The sequence below is a fragment of the Peromyscus eremicus genome, chromosome 19 (genome assembly GCF_949786415.1).
Source record: "Peromyscus eremicus chromosome 19, PerEre_H2_v1, whole genome shotgun sequence".
NCBI lineage: Eukaryota > Metazoa > Chordata > Mammalia > Rodentia > Cricetidae > Peromyscus > Peromyscus eremicus.
This window is the reverse complement of record NC_081435.1, coordinates 20,295,403-20,315,272: the sequence shown is the minus strand read 5'-3', so window position 1 is coordinate 20,315,272 and position 19,870 is coordinate 20,295,403. Positions and strand designations below refer to the sequence as shown.

Here is a 19,870-nt window from a genome sequence, read left to right as displayed (position 1 = left end):
GAAAGAAAAAAACCCTACATGATCATCTCATTAGATGCTGAAAAAGCTTTGACAAAAATCTAATACCCCTTCATGGTAAAAGTATTATAGAGATAAGGGATAAAAGGAAAAAATCTAAGCATAATAAAAACAATATATAGCAAATCTACAGCCAACATCAAATTAAATGGAGAGAAACTCAAAGCATTCCACTAAAGTTGGAACAAGATGAGGCTGTCCATTCTCTCCATATCTATTCAATGTAGTACTTGAAGTTCTAGCTAAAGCAATAAGACAATTAAAGGAGATTATGAGGATACAAATTGGAAAGGAAGAAATCAAAGTATGACTATTTGCAGATGATATGCTATTTGCAGATGATATGACAATATACATAAGCAACACCAAAGGCTCGAGCAGGAAACTCCTACAGCTGATAAACACCTTAAGTGAACTGGCTGGATATAAGATTAACTAAAAAAAAAAAATAGTATCCTCTTAAATACAAGTGACAAACAGGCTGCAAAAGAAATCAGGGCAACCATGCACTTCAAAATAGCCACAAATAATGTAAAATATCTTGAGGTAGCTATAACTAAGTAAGTGAAAGACCTGCATAACAAGAACTTCAAGGCTTTGAAGAAAGAAGTTGTAAAAGATATCAGAGGATGGAAAGATCTCCCATGTTCATGGATTGCTAGGATTAATACAGTAAAAATGGCCAACTTACCAAAAGCAATCTACAGATTCAACACAATCAAAATGATTCTAACAAAATTCTAACGACTGTGAAAGGACAATTCTCAATTTCATATGGAAAAACAAAAAACCCAGGATAGCTAAAGCAAGCCTGTTCAATAAAAGAAATTCCAGAGGTATCACCATCCCTGATTTCAAGCTGTACCACAAAGGTATAGTAATAAAAACAGCATGATATTAGCATAAAAACAGGCAGGTGGATCAATGGAATCCAATGGAAGATCCAGACAACTCCATGCACCTATGGACACATGGATTTTGGCAAAGAAGCCAAAATTATATGATGGAAAATAGGAAGTATCTTCAACAAATGGTGCTAGCATAACTAGATGTTGGCATGTAGAAGAATGCAAATAGATCCATATCTATTACCCTGCACAAAACTCAAGTCCAAGTGGATAAAAGACCTCAACATAAATCCAGATACACTGAGCCTGATAGAAGAGAAAGTGGGGAATTGCTTTAAATGCATTGGCACAGGAGACAACATCCTGAATAGAACACCAGTAGCACAAACACTAGGATCAATAATTAATAAATAGAACTTCATGAAATTGAAAATCTTCTGTAAGGCAAAGGACAATCTCAATGGGACAAAATGGCAGCCTACAGAATGGGAAAAGATCTTCACCAACCCCATATCTGACAGAGGGCTGATTTCCAAAATACATAAAGGACTCAAGAAACTAGACATCAAAAAACCCAAAGAATCCAATAAAAAAAATGGGGTACAGATCTAAACAGAGAATTTTCAACAAAAGAATCTTAATGGTCAAGAAACAAAGAAATGTTCGATATCCTTTTCTATCAAGGAAATGCAAATCAAAATGATTCTGAGATATCATCTTACACCTGTCAGATGGCTAAGATCAAAAACACAAATGACGATTTATGTTGGAGAGGTTATGGAGCAAGGGGAACATTCCGCTATTGCTTTTAGGAGTACAAACATGTATAGTCACTTTGGAAATCAATATGGCAGTTTCTCAGAAAACTGGGAATTAGTCTACCTCAAGATCTAGCTATACCACTCCTGAGCATATACCTAAAGGATGATCAATCATACCACAAGGAAACTTGCTCAACTATGTTCATAACAGCTTTATTTGTAATAGCCAGAACCTGGAAACAACCTAGATGTCCCTCAACTGAAAATGGATAAGGATAATACAATGGAGTATTACTCAGCTGTTAAAAAATAATGACATTATGATATTTGCAGGTAAATAGATGGAACTAAGAAATATCATCCTGAGTGAGGTAACCCAGACCCAGAAAGACAAACATGTTATATACTCACTTATAAGTAGATATTAGCCATAAAGTAAAAAGATAACAATGCTATATTCCACAGACCAAGAAAGGATAGGTAACAAGGAGGGTCCAAGTAGGGGCATGCATGGCTCTCCCTGGGAAGGGGAAATAGAAGAAATCTCCTGGGTGGACTGGGGGCAGGTGGGGATGGGAACATGAGGGATCAGGTTGGGGAGTAGGTGGAGGAAGAGAGTACTGAAAGACATTATTGGAAAGTGGGGGCATTTCAGGGTCAGATAGAAACCTGGTGTAAGGGAAACTCTAAGGAATGTATAAGGATGACCTCAGCTAAGATTCCTAGTAATAGTGGATATATAGCCAGAACTGGCCATCTCCTGTGACCAGGTAAGACTTCTGGTGGAGGGACTGGGACACTAACCCAGCCACACAACCTTTAAACTACAGTCTGTCCTGCCTATGGGATATGCTGGGATAAGGGTGGTGCAGAGATTGTGGGAGTGGCCAAGCAATGACTGGTCCAGCTTCAGACCTAAGCCACAACAGTGAGCCCACACCTGATACTGCCTGGTATGCCAAGACCCAGAGGTTGGATGACCCAGAGATCTAGGATAGAACCAAACACGATTGGAGAAAAAAAATGCTAATGTAATGACACTTAATGATATTCTGCTATATTCATAGATTGGTGAATATCCCAATTGTTATTAGAAAGGCTTCATCCAGTAACTGATGGAAACAGATGCAGAGACTCACAGCCAAGCATTAGGCTGGGCTTGGGGAATTCCCCAAAAGAGGGGGAAGAAGGATTGTAGGAGACAGAGAGGTCAAGGACATCACAAGAAAACCCACGGAAACAACTAACCTGAGCTCAAAGGAGCTCACAGAGTCTGAACCAACAACCAGGGAGCCTGCATAGGAATGACCTAGGCCCTCTGCATGTATTTGACAGTTGTGTAGCTTGGTTTTCTTGTGGGACTCCTAACAGTGGGAGCAGGGGCTATCCCTAACACTTTGGTTGGCTTTTGGGAACCTCTTCCTCTTTCTGGGTTGCCTTGCCCAGTCTTAATATAAGAGGAGGTGCTTAGTCCTACTGCAACTTGATATGCCATATTTTGTTGATACGCATGGGAGGTCTGCCCCTTTCTGAACAGAAACAGCAGAAAAGTAGGTGGGGGTGGGGCAGAGGTGAGGTGAGGCGAGGGAATAGGAGGAGGAGAGGAGGGAGGGAAACTTTGGTCAGGATATAAAATGAATAAACAAATTTAATTAAAAATAAGTCAGCAATTCAAGCAGCAAGTTTTAAAATAACAATTGTTAAGAGTGGAATCCAAAGACATACTAATGTAATATTGAGGAATGATGGTAGGAAAATATTTAAAAAAGTACTGGCCATTATAGTTCTACAACAGAGAACAGTTTTTATACCCAGCAGAAACACTGCAGCTCATGACACAAACATCTAAATCTGAGTTGAGATGTTTTAGGTACTATTTGCTAATGCACAATGTGAAGCTTCCACACTGCTAAGTACACATGGTATGTATTCAGAACCAAGGCTTCAGCGAAGTCAGGCAATGAAACATGGCAGGCGTTGCTAGAAACACCTCAGATTCATCAGGCTCTATAGTTTGAATTAATTATTGGCTAGTCCCTATGCAGGATCCATGGGTTAAGAAACTGAATTATCTGACAAGGCCGTATTTTGATTAATGATAAAATATCATCACTGTTTTTCTGGACTTTGACTCTCTTGCTTGCAGACTAAAAAGACGCCATCCCATAATCACTACATTCTTTTGATTAGCTGGAGAAAGTTTAAGCAGGGAGAATTCCATTGGTGTCTACAGTGAGGTCCAGAGCCACTGGAAACAATGGAGTCTTGGGAACTGACCCCATTAGAGTGTGCTTGCTGAGGATTAATTGGCTACAAAAGTAGATATGTAACATGATATCAGATTGAATTTGGTCTTAAACACAGGCAGATGAGAATAGATTGATGTCAAAGCAAATGGATAATCACTGGTACTTTGAAACCTGAATCACTTCATAATAATGCTGTAGTTAAAGAAGATTAATCACACACACAAATATAAGATGGATTGATTGGAAGAGGGGGACCCTGAGACTGCAGTGGCTGCCCTTCATTACCAGGCATAATTGAAGTGGAGTGAAATGTGCCCCACACTTGACAATGGTCAGGAAACATGTAGACTGCTGCCGGCTGTCCTTCTGGTATCATGGAACACATTTCCTTGATCTGAGCGTGGCTTTCCTCACTTGTATGCAGGAGTGTTGGCTTCTTCATTCAACTCTAAAATCAGGATTATTTGAAGACGAATGATTGTAAATGTGGCAAAACAATATTATTTTTTCCCTGTGGAAGAACTACATACGTTTTACTCAATGAGCTTTCAAAAATGTAAACTACTGTTCAATTGGAAATTTTGTGTGAGCTCATGCAATTTTATTCTCTTTATTTGTAGTGTGATACACTCTAAATCAATTAGCAATCCAACTTTGTCCTGTGGCTTTCCCACTTCGCTGCATTTTCACTGGATTGTGCTCTCAACATCATGCTGACTGCCTGGAATGTGGTGGAATCCCACCAGTGGGATCCTTTCCCAAACAGTGATGCCGGTTCCTAGCAAGCTACATTCCAGCAGTGTCTAATTAGTAGAAAAAAAGTTACTTACTGACCCAAAAATAGACAGGCAACTGACTGCTATTAGAAATAACTTAAAAAAAAAGAGAGAGAAGAAGAAAACCACTCAGAATTCTAGGGCAAAGAAAATTTGATTCACTCATAGGTAGAAAGATTTCTGTTTCCTTTTATTTTTTGAGTAAGACAAATAACATTGGCTACATAATGAAAATAAGAAACATGAAATTGGTCTTTAAAATATTCTTTTTAATTAAGATTTTTGTTTATGTACAAAGTGCTGGCTTTCATTATGGAATTTTCATACCTCTGTATCATTATACTCTGTTCTAGTCCATTTTACTTTCCCATTACTCTCCCTCACTGTCCTCCAACTCTTTTCTGTCTGGTTCTAATTAATGTTAAGATTTCAATGATATGTAATTTTGCCTAAAAGTTAAACTAGACTTAGTCCTGTGCAGGCACAAGGAACAAAACCAGAAGACAGTTGTCAGCATCATTTCCAATAAATCTCTTTTCAAACAGACAAAATATACTGTCATTGGGCAAACTCACTCTCTCAAAATAGTTGTAGTCTACCAGAACTGATTCTGGACAAGTTGAGTTTGTATCTTAATTATTGTTCCCACATACAATCAAAACAGCTTGTGGCTCTTAGTGCACTATTTCTCCCTGTTCTATTCAGTATTTCACTTTCTTGCTTTATTAATTATGCAAAATGTTTGCCATGGCATCTCCTCACACGCATATCATTTGCCATGATCATATTCAGCACCCACATTACCCTTCCTCATCACCCTTTCCATTTCTCAGTGGTCTCCTTCCTCTTTCAAAATACCCTCTTTTCTGATTTAATGCCTTTTGAAATTAAGAGTCGATTCTGGATATGAGGGAAAATGTGAGACATTTGTCCAAGTTTGGCTTATTTCATTTAACATGATGATCTTCAGTTCTATCTAGTTCCTTGTAAAAGACATAATTTTCTTTTACTCATGGCTAAATAAAACACCATTGTGTACATATGCATTTTATTTACCCATGCGTCTGTAGTTGGGAACCGAGGCTGTTTCTGTTCAGGCTTTAATCTTTCACAGAACTGTTATTTCCAGGTACTTGTGTCCTTTAGATATCTAGTGTAAACTCTAACAAGCACAAATCAGAGTAGAATGCAGTGAACCTTCTGTATTTTCCAGTTAACACATTTTTGCCATTACTGCTCTGTTTCTCAGCTACAGAGTTACAAAATACAGAGACATACTTAATGACCTAATGCCACTCTTCTTTTTAGTAATCTAGCATGGTAACAACACTAATTACCTGAAAGTTCCAGGAGTTTGGCCACATTCAGTATCTCTATACCTGGTTATTTTCACATCTGACATGGATGGAGATCAGAATATAGGCCATGTCACATGGACAAAAACTTTATATAGTACCTAAAACATCTCTTAAAATATCTATCTATCTATCTATCTATCTATCTATCTATCTATCTATCTACCTGTCTATCTATTTATTTTGTTTGTTCATTGTGTATCTACATGCCAAATTACATGTGTGGAAGGTCAGAGGGCTTATGGGAATTGGTTCTCTTTCCACTGTGTGGGTTCTGGGAATTGAACTTACCAGGATTATCAGAAATCACCTCTATCAACTCAGTCATTTCCCCAGCCCCTAAAATGTCTCTAAATTCCTGAGACTTAGAGGCCGGCCCCCAGCTCCCATCTTGCCCCGGACTTCCCTTCTGAAGCACAGGTGAGTGCCCTAGCTTGCCCCGGACCCCATCCCTGGGCACCAGCCACTCTGGGGAAGACCTGCCCAACTTGGCCCCAGGTTCTGGTCCCCGGGCAGGTTCCCTTCTAGCCCCACCGGGAAGGATCCCCTTCTCCAAGACCCCTGGCAGACCCTGCAGTCTCCACGCCCTGCCCCCATGCCCATCCGCCTGAGCCCCAAGCCTCTTCCTGAGACTTAGAGGCTGGCCCCCAGCTCCCATCTGGCCCTAGATTTCCCATCTGGAGGAGAGAGAGAGAGAGAGAGAGAGAGAGAGAGAGAGAGAGAGAGAGAGGAGAGCACCCATCCTCCCCCGGACTTCCCTTCTGAACAAGAGCTCCCATCCTGCCCCGGACTTCCAATTTGGACAAGAGAGCTCTCATCTGGACAAGAGAGAGAGACTTCCTGAATCTGTCAGCTCTGTTTGAACCAAGTGTGCGGATAAGGCCAGGAACGAACCACAAGGAGATGGGCAGACGTCAAGGCAGAAACACATACAACAAAATGAATAGCAATACACCATCACCAGGCCCTAGCCCTCCTCCAACACCTAGACCTGAACATCAGAAATTGGAAGAAGCAGAAGAAAATAGCCTTATGAATGTCATCATGAAGAAGCTAAAGGCTCGTGTAGAGGAAAAGACAAAAAAAATGTGAAGAACGCTGTAAACAACTAGAGGAAAGGGCAAACAAATTAGAAGAAATCAAAAAAGTCCTGGAAGAGAACAATAAAATATTGAAAGAAAATCAAGAAAAATCAATGAAACAAATGAAGGAAACAGTCCAAGACCTGAAAAGGGAAATAGAAAAAATGAAGAAGACACAAACAGAGGGAATGCTGGAAATAGAAAATCTGAGAAAACGATTGGGAACTTCAGATGCAAGTATAATCAACAGAATGCAAGAGATGGAAGAGAGGATCTCTAGCGTTGAAGATACAATAGAAGAAATAGATTCATCAGTCAAAGAAAACACTAAAGTCAACAAAGTCATGAACCAAAATGTCCAAGAAATTTGGGACACCATGAAAAGACCAAACCTACGAATAATAGGGGTAGAAGAAGGAGAAGAATACCAACTCAAGGGCACAGAAAATATATTCAACAAGATCATAGAAGAAAACTTTCCCAACTTAAAGAAGGAAATGCCTATGAAGATACAGGAAGCCTATAGAACACCAAACAGACTAGACCCCCAAAAAAAGTCCCCTCGCCACATAATAATTAAACAATTAAACGTACAGAATAAAGAAAGAATATTAAGAGCAGCAAAGGAAAAAGGCCAAGTGACATATAAAGGCAAACCTATCAGAATAACACCCGATTTCTCAATGGAGACTTTGAAAGCCAGAAGGTCCTGGACAGATGTAATGCAGACATTAAGAGACCATGGATGTCAGCCTAGACTAATATACCCAGCAAAACTTTCAATCATCATAGATGGAGTGAACAAGACATTCCATGACAAAGCCAGATTTAAACAATATTTATCCACAAACCCAGCCCTACAGAAAGCACTAGAAGGAAAATTCCAACCTAAGGAAGTCAGATACAACCTCGAAAACACAGGCAATAGATAAAGCCACAGCAGTAGACCCCAACGAAGAGAAGTACACACACATCACCACCAAAAAATAACAGGAATGAACAATCACTGGACATTAATATCCCTCAATATCAATGGACTTAATTCACCTATAAAAAGACATAGGCTTACAGAATGGATACGAAAGCAGGACCCATCTTTCTGCTGCATACAAGAAACATATCTCAAATTCAAAGATAGACACTACCTAAAAATAAAAGGCTGGGAAAAGACTTTCCAATCAAACGGTCTTAAGAAACAAGCGGGTGTAGCCATCCTGATATCCAGCAAAATAGACTTCAAACTAAAATCAATCAAAAGAGATCAAGAAGGGCATTACATACTCATCACAGGAAAGATCCACCAAGATGAAGTCTCAATTCTGAACATTTATGCCCCAAACACAAGGGCACCCACATATGTAAAAGAAACATTATTAAAGCTTAAATCACATATAAAACCCCACACATTAATAGTGGGAGACCTCAACACCCCACTTTCACCACTGGACAGATCCCCCAAATCGAAACTTAACAGAGAAATAAAGGACTTAACTGATGTCATGACTCAAATGGACTTAATCGACATCTACAGAACATTCCATCCTAACAAAAAAGAATATACCTTCTTCTCAGCACCCCATGGAACCTTCTCTAAAATCGACCACATACTTGGTCACAAAACAAATCTAAACAGATACAAAACAATTGGAATACCCTCCTGTGTTCTATCAGACCACCATGGTCTAAAGTTGGATTTCAACAACAACAAAAACTACAGAAAACCTACAATCTCATTGAAACTGAACAATACCCACCTGAATCACCAATGGGTTAAGGAAGAAATAAAGAAAGAAATTAAAGACTTCCTAGAGATCAACGAAAATGAAGACACCACATATCCAAACCTATGGGACACTATGAAAGCAGTACTAAGAGGGAAATTCATAGCACTAAACGCCCACATAAATAAGCTGGAGAAATCTCACACTAGTGACTTAACAGCACACCTGAAAGTTCTAGAACAGGAAGAAGCAAAGTCTCCCAGGAAAAATAGATGCCAGGAAATTATCAAAGTGAGAGCTGAAATCAATAAAATAGAAACAAAGAGAACAATACAAAAAATTAATGAAACAAAGAGTTGGTTCTTTGAGAAAATGAACAAGATAGACAAGCCCTTATCCAAACTAACCAAAAGACAGAGAGAGAGCATCCAAATCAACAAAATCAGAAATGAAAAGGGGGACATAACAACAGACATTGAGGAAATCCAGAGAATCATCAGGTCATACTTCAAAAACCTCTATTCCACAAAACTGGAAAACCTAAAAGAAATGGATAATTTTCTGGATAGTTACCACATACCTAAATTAAATCAAGACCAGATAAACTATTTAAATAGTCCAATAACCCCTAATGAAATAGAAACAGTCATTAAAAGTCTCCCAACCAAAAAAAGCCCAGGACCAGATGGTTTCAGTGCAGAATTCTACCAGATCTTCAAAGAAGAGTTAATACCAATACTCTCTAAATTGTTCCATACAATAGAAACAGAAGGAACATTACCAAACTCCTTCTATGAGGCTACAATTACCCTGATTCCCAAACCAAACAAGGATACAACAAAGAAAGAGAACTACAGACCGATCTCCCTCATGAACATTGATGCAAAAATACTCAATAAAATACTGGCAAACAGACTCCAAGAACACATCAAAACAATTATCCACCATGATCAAGTAGGATTCATTCCAGGGATGCAAGGATGGTTCAACATACGAAAGTCTGTCAATGTGATACACCATATAAACAAACTCAAAGAAAAAAACCACATGATCATCTCACTAGATGCTGAAAAGGCATTTGACAAAATCCAACACCCCTTCATGATAAAGGTCTTGGAGCGATCAGGAATACAGGGAACATACCTAAACATAATAAAGGCAATTTACAGCAAGCCAACAGCCAACATCAAATTAAATGGAGAGAAACTCAAAGCAATTCCACTAAAATCAGGAACGAGGCAAGGCTGTCCGCTCTCCCCATACTTATTCAATATAGTACTTGAAGTTCTAGCCAGAGCAATAAGACAACATAAGGAGATTAAGGGGATACAAATTGGAAAGGAAGAAGTCAAGCTTTCCCTATTTGCAGATGACATGATAGTATACTTGAGCAACCCCAAAGATTCCACCAAGGAACTGATACAGCTTATAAACACCTTCAGCAACATAGCAGGATACAAGATCAACTCAAAAAAATCAGTAGCCCTCCTATATACAATGGACAAAAAAGCGGAGAAGGAAATCAGAGATACATCACCCTTTACTATAGCCACAAATGACATAAAATACCTTGGGGTAATACTAACCAAGCAAGTGAAGGACCTATATGACAAGAACTTTAAGTCCCTGAAAAAAGAAATTGAAGAAGATGTCAGAAAATGGAAATATCTCCCATGCTCATGGATAGGCAGAACTAACATAGTAAAAATGGCAATCTTACCAAAAGCAATCTACAGATTCAATGCAATCCCCATCAAAATACCAACACAATTCTTCACAGACCTGGAAAGAATAATACTCAACTTCATATGGAAAAACAAAAAACCCAGGATAGCCAAAAGAATCCTGTACAATAAAACAACCTCTGGAGGCATCACGATCCCTGACTTCAAGCTGTACTATAGAGCTACAGTAATAAAAACAGCTTGGTACTGGCATAAAAACCGACATGTGGACCAATGGAATCGAATTGAAGACCCTGACATTAATCCGCACACCTATGAACAAATAATTTTTGACAAAGAAGCCAAAAGTGCACAATGGAAAAAAGAAAGCATCTTCAACAAATGGTGCTGGCAAAACTGGATATCAACATGTAGAAGGCTGCAAATAGATCCATATCTATCACCGTGCACAAAACTTAAGTCGAAGTGGATCAAGGACCTCAACATAAATCCAGCTACTCTGAACCTGCTAGAAGAGAAAGTAGGAAGTAGTCTTGAATGCATTGGCATAGGAGACCACTTTCTAAATAGAACACCAGTAGCACAGACACTGAGAGAAACAATCAATCAATGGGACCTCTTGAAACTGAGAAGCTTTTGTAGGGCAAAGGATACAGTCAACAAAGCAAAGCGACAGCCTACAGAATGGGAAAAGATCTTCACCAATCCCACATCTGACAGAGGACTGATATCCAGAATATATAAGGAACTCAAGAAATTAGACATCAAAATGCCCAACAGTCCAATTAAGAAATGGGCTATAGAACTAAACAGAGAATTCTCAACAGAGGAAACTCAAATGGCTGAAAGACATTTAAGGAATTGCTCAACATCCCTAATCATCAGGGAAATGCAAATCAAAACAACTCTGAGATACCACCTTACGCCTGTCAGAATGGCTAAGATCAAAAACACTGAAGACACCTTATGCTGGAGAGGATGTGGAGCTAGGGGAACTCTCCTCCACTGCTGGTGGGAATGCAAGCTTGTACAACCACTTTGGAAATCAATATGGCGATTTCTTAGAAAATTGGGAATCCATCTCCCCCAAGATCCAGCTATACCACTCTTGGGCATATACCCAAGGAATGCTCAACCACACCACAAGAGCACTTGTTCAGCTATGTTCATATCAGCGTTGTTTGTAATAGCCAGAACATGGAAACAACCTAGATGCCCTTCAACTGAAGAATGGATAAACAAAATGTGGTACATATACACAGTGGAATACTACTCAGCAGAGAAAAACAATGACATCATGAGGTTTGCAGACAAATGGATGGATCTAGAAAAAAATCATCCTGAGTGAGGTATCCCAGACTCAGAAAGACAAACATGGTATGTACTCACTCATAACAGGATACTAGATGTGGAACAAGGATGACTGGACTGCTACTCACATCACCAGGCAGGCTACCTGGAAAACAGGACCCCAAGAAAGACACAGGGATCGCCCAATGACAGAGAAATGGAATGAGATCTACATGAACAGCCTGGACATGAGTGGGGGTAGTGAAGGGCGAGGGTCGAGGGAAAGAGAGCTTGGGTGAGTGGGAGATCCCAGCTGGATCAACAACAGAGAGGGAGAACAAGGAATAGGAGACCATGGTAAATGAAGACCACATGAGAATAGGAAGAAGTAAAGTGCTAGAGAGGCCCACAGAAATCCACAAAGATACCCCCACAACAGACTGCTGGCAATGGTCGAGAGACAGTCCGAACTGACCTACTCTGGTGATGGGATGGCCAAACACCCTAATTGTCGTGCTAGAAACCTCATCCAACTACTGAGGGATCCGGATGCAGAGATCCATGACTAGGCCCCAGGTGGATCTCTGGGAGTCCAATTAACGAGAATGAGGAGGGTTTATATGAGCGAGAATTGTTGAGACCAAGGTCGGATAAAGCACAGAGACAAATAGCCAAACAAACGGAAACACATGAAATATGAACCAATGGCTGAGGGGTCACCAACTGGATCAGGCCCTCTGAGTGGGTGAGACAGTTGATTGGCCTGATCTGTTTGGGAGGCATCCAGGCAGTGGCACCGGGTCCTGTGCTCATTGAATGAGTTGGCTGTTTGAAACCTGGGGCCTATGCAGGGTCCCTTGGCTCGGCCTGGGAGGAGGGGACTGGACCTACCTGGACTGAGTCCACCAGGTTGATCTCAGTCTGTGGGGAAGGCTTTGCCCTGGAGGAGATTGGAATGGGGGGCGGGCTGGGGGGAAGGTGAGGGAGGGGAGGGGGAGAACAAGGGAATCTGTGGCTGATATGTAGAACTGAATTGTATTGCAAAATAAAAATTAAAAAAAAAAGTCTCTCAAATTCCTGGTTTTTTTTTTTTTTTTTTTTTTTTTTTATCGAGTTAACCTGGAAACTTGTTTTTCTCGGTTTTCAGTGATCTGATTTTACAGATCAGGAGCATGCCATTGAGTAAATAGAAGACTAAAGTGCCCCTTCCATCATGTCACATCATTTCCACTTGAAGTGTATGGCCCCATTCCCACTCTCTGCCCTCAGTTTCCCCAACTCCACACCTTAGTAGTTTTCAAACACTTGTCACTGCATGCCAAGCATGGTCTCTGGAGTTCTCATAGGAGTGCCCAGCTGTTACTTCATGCCTGACTCGTTATAATGTGACTGGTGTCATGGGCTGGAGACTTGTCCTGTTACCTGGGTCCTACCGCTCAGAAGGATCCTAAGCCTGGCATTTTGTTCTGGCTTTTGCTATCCTGAATTCTTAATCATTCTTATTAATTATCCATAAATGTTGAACAAGACCCTTACATTTTCATTTTTCACCCAGACCCATAACTTATAGACTGGGTCCTTTATTGCAACCTTGGTTTATTTTAAAATTCACATTTGAGACAGTTTTCAGGACCTGTCTTCATGGTAGCCAAATTCTAGATCCCTTATATCACAATGTTCATTGTCAACATTATGATCAACAGTATTCCCAGTATTTCAAGCACAAAAATCAAGAAGATTTCAACTGCTTGTCCCCATCTTACACTCTGCTTTATTTCCTCCACTTTTTTCTTTTATTATAGATAAACTGTCCTTAGTGTCTTGAGGTTCAGGGAAATTGCTTGGCCTGACCAGGATTGGAAACAGACTATGTCTTTGGAAATATGCTACTGCAAATCCTGATGTGCTGGCATTGAAGGAATTTGCCCTTTTTTCAACTCTAGGAAAGACAATAGCCTCAGCTCTAAGACTTAAAGATCTGCAGTTGACCATTTTAGACTGTAGTTTTGGCTTTCTAGAAATTCAAACTGTCAGCCCAATTTAGTTTCCTCACTACTTCCTGGTTTTAAATACCTGATTCTTATACATTCTTTTCTTCATTTAGCTATGAATACTTTTCTTTCATTATGTGTATTCTTTTAAGCCATATTAAATATTAGATGCCTGACATGTGTAAGTGCTCAATAAATATTTGATGACTAAGCTAAGCAGAGTGTGCATCCATGACACATTGCATTTCTAAAAATGCAGAAAAAAAGAGCAACTCCGTAGTGATGGAGACAGTGGTGTTTTCTGGGGAAAAAAAGATAGTATTTCCAATTTTGTTTTTCATTTTAGGTACAGTTTTATTCCATGCTACCAACATTTATAAACCCTTTGTTCATTTTTGTCTTTATTGACATATTTAACGTGTCTAAGGAATCAGAGTGAGACTAAAGATTCAATTCACTCTCTAATGTTTTTAGTTTTGGGTGTCACATAAATTATAATAATTTTGTGAGGGCTAAAATTTAACTATATATATGCTCTATTTCCCCTCTTTTAAAAAGACAAAAAGTCAAAAGCATCAGTCACCTGGGAGTGGTGACACTCCTGTAGCTCAGCACTTGAAAGGCACAGTTACACAGAGCTCCCTGAGTTCAAAGCCATCCTGATCTACATAGTAAGTCTTTGTTCAGCCAGGGATACATAATGAGTCTACCAACAGGAAAAAAATAAACAATGCTCCCCACACCCACATACACACAAAGCAGCAACCACGTGAATCCTTTGGTGTCCTTCAAAAACTGTCTAGGCCCTTGGTAAGTAGGTGTTGGATGTTTCACTGCTGTGCAGTGGTAAGTTAGAACCATGGAAGGCTATTTAAGGTGATGGTATATTAGTTTTAAAAGTGATGTTGCATGAAACTTAAGCATCATTTTGTAAATAATAAATCACAGGAAAAATATCACATTTCATTTCTTCACCAAGACCACTTTCTCATTCACTGGCATCCTGTTCTTGCCTTTATTTGAATCTCTGTGATTCACTGGGCATTTAATTCTTTCCATTCATACAACTGTACAATTCAAACGTGGATATGGCAGGCTTTTTGCTATTGCCATTTTTTTCTATTGTTTTCATTTCTCATATAGGTGACTTTTGATTTGCCTTTTCGTATTAACAGTGAATGTGGCATGTATGTGTGGGGTGTGTGTGTGTGTGTGCTTATCCTGAAACTGGCAGAATCTTTCTGATGAGAGTAAACAATAGTATGTGCCTGTTACACTATGGGGCATCTAAAATGCTAGTCTGATAGCATGAGTATTTGTTTGTTTTTTAAACATGAGGCAGAGATATTTCATACTTCTACCGGGTGAACGCAGAAAAGAAATGTCCCATCCTTTCTCCTAACACTCCTCAAAATCTTTACTCTGCCTGTCAAAAACCTGAAGTGTGACTGATGTATTAGTTACTTTTTTGTTGCTGGGATAAAACACCATGACCAAAGCAACTTATAGGAAGAGTCTGTTTGGGGCTTATGGTTCCAGAAAGATAGGAGTCCATCATCGTGAATGTAGGGGAGCATGGCAGTGGGTAGGCAGGAACAGTACTGAAGCAACAGCTGAGAACTCGCCTCTTCATCCACAAATAAGAGGCAGAGAGCGTTAGCTCAAAATGGAGCAAATGTTTTGAAACCTCAAAGCTGGCCCCAATGGCATACTTCTGCTAGCAAGGTCACACCTCCTAATCATCCTCAAATAGCTACCAACTGGAGACCAAGTATCCACATACCTGTGATTTATGGGGTCATTTCATTCAAACCACCACAGTGATATTTATCAGAAATTATTTGTTTTCAGAATTCATAGAATTCCCACACTGTAGCTAGAGTTTTTCCTGCCTGGCCCACAGTCAAGACAAATCTTTGTCACCCGCCAGTCCCACAGCCGCTCAGACCCAACCAAGTAAACACAGAGACTTATATTGCTTACAAACTGTATGGCCATGGCAGGCTTTTTGCTAACTGTTCTTATAGCTTAAATTAATCCATTTCCATAAATCTATACCTTGCCACATGGCTCGTGGCTTACCGGCATCTTCACATGCTGTTTGTCATCGTGGCGCCTGGCAGTGACTCCCTTTCCCTTCCTGTTCCCTTAATTCTCCTCTCTGTTAGTCCCGCCTACACTTCCTGCCTGGCCACTGGCCAATCAGTGTTTTATTTATTGACCAATCAGAGCATTTGACATACAGACCATCCCACAGCACCACACTGTTTCAGTTCAAGGGAAGATGTAAAAAAGAATGGATCAGACTGCAATATTTACTCAGAATAGCATTGATGATTACTGAAATGTTTATGTAGAGAGCATTTTCTAGAGCCTGTTTTCATAGGTACTTTGATGCTTATGGATAGCAAATGGAATCTAGTAATATTCTTGAATAATTAACCAACAAGTTTCATTTACAGCAGGAAGTTATTGACATTAACAGATAAAATGCAGACAACAGACTGTTTCAGAATCTTTAATGCATGAGATAATGAGAATGGAAGCAACATGTTAAACACAGCATTTTCCCCTGTGAAGAGATTCCTATATCATGTTTCTAAGATGATACATAGCTAGAGAGCTTATGTTCAATATTCTTGGTTCCATCAGTCCCTGCAGTATGTTCAAGAGAATCATGTGCCCAGATTCTGTAAGAGTAACAAAGAGAAAGGCGGCTATTTGGAGTCACCCCATCACTGTGTGTGTTTCATTGTGTCTGCTTCATTGGTAAAAGATCTCTGACTTGAATCTTACGGATTTTCTGATGACTGTGTTTGCAAACTTTCCACATTCACACTTAGTGCAGCTCTCAGGGGTTTCGTGCTTACTCTCCTGGTGAGGATTTCTGTTGTGTCAAGATAATAGTAGGCTTGAGCTGTATTGTGTTTAAAAAACCCATCAAAGCATTTTTACATTTGTTCTCTCATTTGATTCTTTCTTCATCCATATGGGGAAGGCTAAGTTCATTCTAATCCCTCTTTCACAAATGAGGAAATCAAGGGGCTGAAATATTATGTGTTGAAAGATAACAATCTAAGTGAGTTGCAGGCCTGAAAGACATGTCATTGTAACTCCCTTACTATGCCTTCAGGTTACAGAGGCAAACATTGAACATGAACACAGTCAGGTACAAGGACTGGTATATTTTTATTGTTTTAATTTTGATAGAGTCCCACTACATAGCTCAGGCTGGCTTGAGATTGTAATCATTTTGATTCTTTATCTGAATACTGTAATTGTAGGTGTGCTCCACTATCTCTCCATTTTAATATAGCTTATATATGACTTTTAATCTCATTAATAAGATATGCTGGACTTTCGTTCATTCTCTAAATATTGCTCCCTGTGAATTTTTCTTTTATATACTATGCCTGTCTTCCTTTGTCAGATTTTCTAGATTTTTATGCTATAGTTATTGCTGATGTAATCAAATGTATTGCTTTATATTAAATATAGAAAATATCATAGAAAGTCACATGTCTAGTACAAATTAAAGTAATTCTCAGTTGGGAAAACAACAAACACATTAAAAGAAAAAAAACCTCATAAACTCCTTCATTCAATTAATTAAATTCATAAGTAGAGCAAATACATGAATGAATAACCAACATAGGAGATCATCAACATGACTCAAAAATAATGAGCAGATCAAAGAAACATGGTTCTTTTTATCCCAAAGTAAACAAATTAGTTCAAAATAGCATTGGAGAGGATGAAAAGAAGCAGCCACTTTTATATACAATAGCATTATTGATACAATATCTTTGTCAGTGAAATCATCACAATTTCTCAAAAATAGAGGCATGTTTTCTTTGAGCTCTACTTCTCAGGCATACCCAAATCTCAATGAAAGACACTTTAAGAATATGCAATATAGTATAGTTTGTAAAGCAGCATGACTGTGATGTGTGGGACGAGAGAGATGGCCTGCAGTTACAAGCACTCACTGACTTTGCAGAAGACCAGAGTTAGTTAGGTTCCCAGCTACTACAATGGTGACTTTACAACCACCTGTAACTCTAGCTCCAGAGAGATCTGATGCCTCTTGGGCACCTACACTCACATCACATTTATAGAAACCCTATATAAACAATTAAAAAACACCCTTAAAAGAAACTATGATGCATGAACCAAAGAAGCTATATTACTTCATGGAAAAGAATACAGAGCATATTTGATTCTCAGTATGCAGTGACCTGCAGGGCATATCAGGACTATTAAATTTTATTTAACTGCTATAATGAATCTATATTTATTTTCCTAAGGATCTACTGTGTATCTTTGATAACTTTGTCATTTCTATTTGAAAAGATTGATTTTATGTTTAGGAAATGTGATCTAGTATTTCGGTCCATAGTTTTCTGCTTGATTATTAGCAAATGTATGATTCTGGTTGAAGCATGGAGGTGCAAAATCATAAAAGTCAGAGTGTATCACTTGAGCTTTTTTTTGGCTCTTTTTATTCTGTTTGTTTTAATGTATTTCAATTTTTTTTGTTGTATGTTAGTTTATTTTTAGGTGACTGTCTTCTAACAAGAAGAAATAAGGATGTGGATGTGGATGGGAAGGAAAGTGAGGAGGATCTGGGGAGGGGGAAACCATAATCAGAATCTATTGTATGAAAAAAACTTATTTTCAATAAGAGAAAGAATAAAAAAGAACAAGGGACCACAGACATTTTATGGTCCATTCCTGTTTTAGAGGTGAAGACTCTAAGTAAAATAGAAATTATGTTGTATCATGTGAGTGCATTTTATTTACAGCATGAATTTTATGGTTGAAATAAAATTATTTAATGTTAAATATGTTAAGTATAGTGTTAAATGTATATATATATTATATTAAGTATATAAAATTTAATGTTGTCAGTGGTGAAAACTTTTTAATTGCTTCTATGGTAATAAGCTGTCTGTTTCTAGAAATGCCTTCTGTCCTCTCTATACTCTTCTGATTCTTAAAACTTTGAAGCTGTTGGTTTAGCCCCACAATACTGTTGGCAATGACTCCATATTTATTGAAAATGTTTTAAAGACAATCACTAATTCAAGGTCATTTTAGTTCTATAACTGTGTCTACACTTGTAAGCATGTTCTCATATTTTGTAGTTTTTTTTGGTCTAATGAAATATCTCCCTTCTTTGAAAGTTATGTTAAATTAAATCAGCATTTGTTAGGGCAAGTACTCTAAGCATACATTTTAACTGTTCTTATATTGTGTTGGGTTAGGAGTTCCCTTTTCCTAGTTCTGAAGTCTACTTTTAATTCCCATTCTTTGGTCACTCATAGCACCAATTGCTCAAATTACAATATATTCTCATGTACTCTTACTGTTGAGCGTGGTTTGTTTCATAGATAAGCCCAGGTTGTAAGTCACCCATTGCATCTACCAAATCACTCCCTGTGATTTTAGCAGTACATTCAGACTAAGAATAAATAATTAAATAGTGTATTTCTGACTTAAAGAAACTGTGGATTACAGTTTAAATGTTAGGATTTTCAGATGTTGGGGAATTGTAATAGAGATGGGAGGCAGCATGAAAGGCTGGTACAGCAGGGACATGGGGACCATCTGGAATGCAGCCTGCCTTTGGCAGAAAGTGAAGACGAAGGAGTTAGCAGAGGGTAGAAATTAAACTGTCTTCAAGCAGCCAGGTCCTGTTTATAAGCTTCTCTGAGACAAACCTAAGAACACTGGAATTTATGAAAGCATCTGTATTATCATGCTAACAGCTTCTCAGACAGGCAGAGGCAATCAGAATTCTAACTTTAGTATGTCCTTCCCACCTTTGTCCCTCCCTCCCTCCTTCCTTTCTCTCCTGGGGATTGAACCCAGGACCTTCCGCACGCTAGGCAGGCTCTCCATCTCAGCCATATCTCTAGCCTCTGTGTTCTTATTTTTTTGTATAGAGAAGTGGTTCATTCTGCCAGATCTTTCAGAGGACTTGCTCCAGATTTCCCCTACAAATGGGCTCTCATTTGAAAAGCGAAGCTGGATTCCTTTGATCATGTATGTTTTCAATGGTTTCTAGGAAAAACAAAGTTTCAAAAGACAG

General features: G+C 38.9%; 1 protein-coding gene across 1 annotated transcript in view; it reads left to right on the top strand.

The window, feature by feature from the left end:
- Positions 1-19,870, top strand: part of Rit2 (Ras like without CAAX 2) — a 237,909-nt gene that overhangs the window by 37,323 nt on the left and 180,716 nt on the right. The gene's annotated exons all lie outside the window — the stretch shown is intronic.